Raw genomic sequence first — 6,923 nt, 5'->3', positions numbered from 1 at the left:
GAAAGATCATATGCAATTTTCTTCACAGAAGTAGTTATAGTCTCAACAATCTTGTCGAAATCTTCCCTTGTAACTCTTGCTAGTTGCTTCCTGGGGCACTTTCCTGGTTCCTCGGGGTTGATCGCGGCATAGAAGTGCATTGGTATCTCAACTCCCCATACATTGGCACATACCTCCCCATCTGTACCGATTTGTAAAAAGTTATCAGGATTGTTCAAATCTGTGAATGTCTGCTACTTAACAAATTTTTCATCAGATAGTGTTGGTTGATTTTGATAGAGATTGTCGAGGGTCATGCATGTCATATTACACAACGTAGAATATTCTGCAATATACAGAGCTCTTTTTTGGGTATCCTTCATAATATTCCTCATTTCCTCTAGCATGGGTAGAAGAGCTGCTAAAGTTAAGAGTGTCTCTAAATTACTTAACCTACGAAGAAGTTCAGGAAATTTTGGTTGATCTGATTCGTCGCGAGTTGTGTGAAATAGTCCAATCAAGGATGGATATTCTGAAAACACTCGATGCACTGGACCATCCAAAGAGATCCGTCTGGTATCATTATCCTTGAGAAGCTTGTTCCCATCAGTTATTCCATCAGCAAAGTGTTGAAATTCCATAAATTGCTTGGGACTTCGACAAAAGTGTGAGTAGAGCTCTCTGATTGAAATTTCAATTTTTTTAACCGAAGCAAACTTGCTCACAATTCCGAAAGCTAGATTCATTTTGTGAGCCATGCAGTGAATTGCAGTAATGTATGGTGCAAATGAAGTTTCAATCTTTGTACAAAGACTGTTCCTGTGACCTTGCATTACTGAAGCTCTATCTACTCCAACACAAACCAATTTTTTGGCTACCATCATGTCATCCATACCTCCATATTCAATTAAACTTCTCTTTACTAGTTGAAATAAATTTTCCGCTGTCGCACTCTCCTTCATTTTAGCAACCAAAAGTAGATGATGTTGGTGGGTATGATTCTCTATAGTATAAACATGCATGCATACCCATGAAGTATTGTCTACTGTCGTAACTTCATCTAAAGAAAATGCAATAAAGTTTGACTCTCTTATTTTTTCGTTTACATCTTCTTTTTCAACCTCAACAAGACAACTTGCCCATTCCCATCCACTGTTAACTGACCAGTGTTTATTAGGATAGTTAGGAACTTTCAAAAGGTGTAATAAACCACTAATTGATGGGAAATCTATCATAGCACGCCCTCTGCTCAAAATATAAAAAACAACGCTTAACTGAACAACTTTTCCCAATTGTTCTATTTGCATTGCTTTTCCAAAAATAGCTTCAATAGAACCTTTAACTTCAATAGGCTTCGTCTGTATTTTCTCATGAAAATAATACTCTTCGGCATTCCTCACATGCTTACATTCCTCCTTTGTTTTCCATCTTATCACTGATTTTTCAACCCTGTCTATCATTTGTTTTTCATAAACTTTACCCATATGCTTTTTTATGGTGTCAAATTTTAGCTGCAACATAATTTCCTTGTTATGTTTCCAAGTGCAAATATTACACCTGCATTCTATTAGAGGCTCGCCTTCAATTGGATTCTCCACTAGTTCAATGAATGGATACTTTGATGTTCAATTAATTTGAAAATTCCTCACTGACATATCCCACTCCCTATCCTCTTTTGATTGTGGTTCACCCTTTTTTGATATGGATTTTCTTTTTCCCTTCCATGCATTATCATCAATGGCATTATCACCCAAGTCAATTATATCATTCTGGCTAACTTGGGTATCTACCAGATAATCTTCTTCAAGATCATCCTGATCTGAGATATCAGGTTCGCCGTCGTCTTCAACATGCGGTGTAGGTGGCTAATTTTGTACTTGTACTTGTGATGATGTACCTTCCTGATTTTCACCACAATATTTTCCAATGCCAAAGTACGAAGACAACGTTCTACTTTTTGTTGGCCTCTCCTGGCCTTCCCCACATTCAGGTTTCCTACCCCTCTTCCTGTTCGACATCTCCAATGAAATAAAGGCTGCCAAAAAAATATCAATTTGTTGAAGAAGCAATAATAGACTACAATGTATTATATACCACTTCAAAAATATGATCGCTCACCTTTAGGCTTTAGGTCACTAGCAGTTGCCAATGCAGTCAACAACAATGATTTTCCTTGGTCTGAAACTTCGCTATTGATCAGAATTTAGAGCCTAGAACCCACCAGATTGTGTTGAGATAGATTTGATCTTTGCATGTATTTATACCAATCCTTATATGGAGAATTCCACGGGAATTTTATATGGTATATAAATATTTGGCGAATCCTGCATAACTATAACATGACATGTAATTTTCGAGGCAATTATAGGTCATCCAAATAATTGGTGAATACAATATAGTTGGCAAAAGTTGGGGTGAATGGAGACATGTGTTGGCAAGATGTTGGGCGAATTGGGTCTCCATGGCTAACAAATCTTCACATGCCTATAGGCGAATCAAGGTCATTTATTAAGGCAACCTCGGTGAGTGTAGGTAAAAAAATAAATTTACCGTGTGTCCACCATATATTGTGTTGGCGAAATCATCACATAGAAACATTTAATTGCATAAAACATATGGCGATCAGGTCATGATTGACGAAAATTGATAATATTCTAGCGGCATGGCCACCCCTAGTTGGTACAAAATATTTGCCATTTCCCAGGTTGCCAACGTGAAAAATTCACCATTGGTGAATATTCACCACTAAAGTAATCTCTGGAATTGAGTATGGGTCGTAGATTATCCAATCCTTTTGATGAGTATGCCAATATAGGAGAAACAAAGATCACATAAGAACTTCTCCAAGAATGTCAAGAAAACACAGCATTCCAAAAACTCATGGAACACTTTATCGAAGCACACAAAGAAAAATATCTACTCATGCTAACTAGCAAAGGAGTCAACATTCCTGAAGATTTTGATACATAAAACTTAAGGAATATTGATAAGAGAATTTCAAGAACAAGGTCAAGAAATTATGCCTATCAAGAACAATGAAGAGAAGAAGAGACACATGATCCGAAAAATATACGCGAACAAGACAACACTCATGAGCAAGACCATACCCGCAATCGAGACAATTTGAATGAACGAGGGGAAGCTCTCCCTCAAAGGACAAATACACCCATGGTTTCTCTTACCCAACAAATCCAAACATTGCAAAGGAAAATGCAGGACATGCAACGAGGAACTACGGTACGATACTCCTTGGACACGATATGTCCTTATCCTTTTGATAAGAGATTGAACATGGTACCTTTTCCCCCAAATTCAAATATACCAAAGTATGACAAATACAATGGTAAAAGTGATCCCTGTGATCACGTTCAGGAATTTTGTACCATGAGCCTAGAGTTTGCTCACGATGACACTTAATGAGATTATTCCCAAGACGTTTGGGAGGGAAAATAATGGAGTGGTTGTCTAAACTTACACCTCCCATCAGATCATTTGATGAGTTGGTAAACAAATTCATAACACAATACTCCTATAACATTCAACACACAATACCCATGTTGTATGTGTGTAACATAAAACAAAAGAGCAATGAAACGTTCATGGTGTCCCTTCAGCAATGGAGATGCATGGTTTCCAGATATCCTTAAAACGTGCTTGAAAAGGAAAAGATGGAAATCTTTATCAATAATATAAATAGTAAGATAAGTTATCAACTCAAACTCCAATGCATACCATCTTTTGCCAAATTGATAGAAAACGGAATCCAAGTGGAGGAATCCTACATAAAGAAAGGAACTTTGAAGTTCTTTAAGGAAGGTGTTAATTCATCAAGCATTAACCTCTTTCACAATCAAAACAATAACAATACTTTAGACAAATCCAGATTTTGGACAAAGAACAAAAATGTTGTTAACGATGGGGTAGTTGATGCCAACAATGTAAAGTCTAAACAACCAATGTTGGCTTTATCAGGTAGCCCACCATCCAACAAAGATCAAAACAGTGTTAATCAAGGCACTAGTACTTATCCACAAAATACCAATCAAGGAACTTCAACATCAAACACCAACAAAAATTACCAAGGCAACAACACTTACCAAGGCAACAACATTAACCAAGGGAATAATGCAAACCAGAGAGGCAACACCAACACTTTCCCATATCGATGCATCTACACACCATTAGGACAAACCTTAGAATCAATATTTCGGGAGCTCTTGGCAAATAAGATCATCACATTGCCAACCACAAACAACTTTGAACCCCAGATTAAACTACCTTGGTGGAATGACTCGCATTTTTGTATTTTCATCGAAACAAAGGACATCACACAAATGATTGCATGAGGTTGAAGAACATTGTTCAGGACATGATCAATAGGGACGATTTAATAGTTGATAGTCACAAAATGAATGGTGACCATGAAGCCTTCAAAAATCCTCTTCCAAATTACAACAAGGAAGGAGATTCAACATCAAACAATACCAGAGGATCCCGTATAAATCACCTATACGAGAACACCATCGATCACATATCGACATGCGACAACCAAGTAAATTTCATAAAAATCAAGGACAAACAAGAACATGTGTCGATCAATGTGACAACCAGAGTGCAAAAATATGTCTTGAAAGGGAACACATCAACATCCACAACTCTCCCCAAGACTCAATATAACTTGGTTGATCAAGTCTAGAGAACTCCCGCTCAGATATCCATACTTTCTCAAACTCTCACCAAAACACAAAGATATCTTGGAACAAGCACTTGTCGAAACAAACATTCCAAATGATTTTGACATTAATCGATTCCAAGCCATGGTGGCTCATATGGCAGGGCCACATAACATATCCTTTTTTTAACATGATGATGTCTCCTTGAATCATCTGCATAACACTTGGCTCCATATCGAATTCTTAGTCTATAAACATTGAGTAAAAAGAGTGTAATAGATGGAGGAGTAGGTCTCAATATTTGTACTTTAAAGCTTATCCGTGCATTGGGCTTCTCTAAGCAGTCTATTGATCCAAACAAGAAGATCACCATCAAAGCCTATGATGATGAAGAAAGGTCATCCAAGGGAACGGTAATACTACCTATTCAGGTAGGACCAATACAAAGGGCCACCATGTGCCAAGTCTTGGACATAGACTTGACATACAATATTCTATCGGGTCATCTATGGATCCATGAAATGTAAGCAGTGCCTTCAACATACCATCAATGAATCAAGTTCTTGTACAATGGACAAGAAATTTCCATATCTGCAGATAATAACCCTTTTCAGCATTGCAATGTTATGGGGGTAGCTCAAGACAGTCTAGTTCCACACAACAAGGAGGCCCAAGCTTCCTCAGTATCCAATCATCATCAAGAGGAACTCAAGTCTCTATCCATATATTTCAAACAAAAGATGAAAATAAAGGATCAAGGCATGGGGAGTACTCTTTTGAACCCTTATGTCTATTGAAATTGCCAACATCACCAAAATATTATGGACAACCTTATGCATCAACACATCAGGCAACACAACCCACCAGTAAGTTTGATGGTAAATTTATCCAATTGGGTACACTAGCCAATGAATTAGAAGAAAAAGACATCCTTAGTTGGATATATAAGGACGAAGAAGAAGTCAAAGCGGCTGCCATATAAGTGGTAGTACCAACACAACAATATGGAAAAGGGTTCTGGATCATGCAACGGATGGGATACAATGGCAAAGGACCTATTGGCAAGCACCTAGAAGGCATTATAGAACCCTTGCATATTCCTTCACAATTTGCAACAGACAAAACAAGACTAGGGTATGGACAAAATATACCACCTCAGCACAAGCAAAATAACTATCAAAAACCTCAGTGGAGAGCAAAGAAAAAATACAATGAGAACTCATGGCAAGAAGCACTACACCAAGCAATAGAAATGGCAAGGAAAGAGAAAGAACATCAGGAAAAAGAGAAACAATAAGAAGAACTGGCCATTCAAAGGGAAGAAGCCTCTTATAAGAAAGTACATCATGTGCAAGAACCTGATCAAACCGGAGAGGAGCCACCACTCGAAACAATTACTACTCACTGAAGGGAAATAATGTATGAACAAATACAAAAAGAACAAGCAGGCTCTGATTCTGAATCAGAAAAAGCTACAAAACTGCTATCAATTGTCAGAGATCATTTCTCACCATACAACATACCTGTTAGAAGTAGCAAGATAATCTGGGATAGTAATTCTGAAACTAATTCTAATGAATATGAGTGGGGTAGTTGTTCTGATATTACTGAGGACATTGAGGTAGATACCATCCACTCATACACATCCCTTTCTCAGGAGGGACAAGGCTCAGAATCTCGACCACTTGAATTTGGACCACAACATATCTACGAGGCTAGTGAGAATGAGAAGCGACAATACAAACAAGGCAACATAGAAGATAATACCATCGAAGACCTTGAGAATATCATAGACCTAGCAAGTATCCCAAACAACTATTGCGATGACTCTATAATGACACTTACTGTGATAGATCTCAACCCACCAAATGATTCCTTACCCCTCGTATATCCTGATCTCATAGACTGGGAAGAACCTGAACACCATGATATACCAATATTCCCAGATGATGAATCCATTGTCTAGTATCTATGTTAAGTCAACCCAAAAACATGCTCTACCAGCAAACAAAATAATGATATCTACAATCAGGGGAGTGCCAAGTCTCTCATTTGCAAAAATGAAATAAATAAAGGATCTAATGGTGAAAACTAGTCAATGGAAGTATTAGATCACAAAAAAGTAAAAATAAATGACACATCTGCAGGTGAAAACCTTTTTGAGGCACCTAAAGATGGGAGACTTAACACTCTTCCTAAACATTATCAAGAAAGGTCACCAATATTGATTGAGCCAACTCAATCAATAAACATCGGTACTCAAGCAACAAT

Source organism: Cryptomeria japonica, chromosome 7 (assembly GCF_030272615.1).
Source record: "Cryptomeria japonica chromosome 7, Sugi_1.0, whole genome shotgun sequence".
In the NCBI taxonomy this organism is placed as follows: Eukaryota; Viridiplantae; Streptophyta; class Pinopsida; order Cupressales; family Cupressaceae; genus Cryptomeria; species Cryptomeria japonica.
This window is presented reverse-complemented; position numbering follows the sequence as displayed.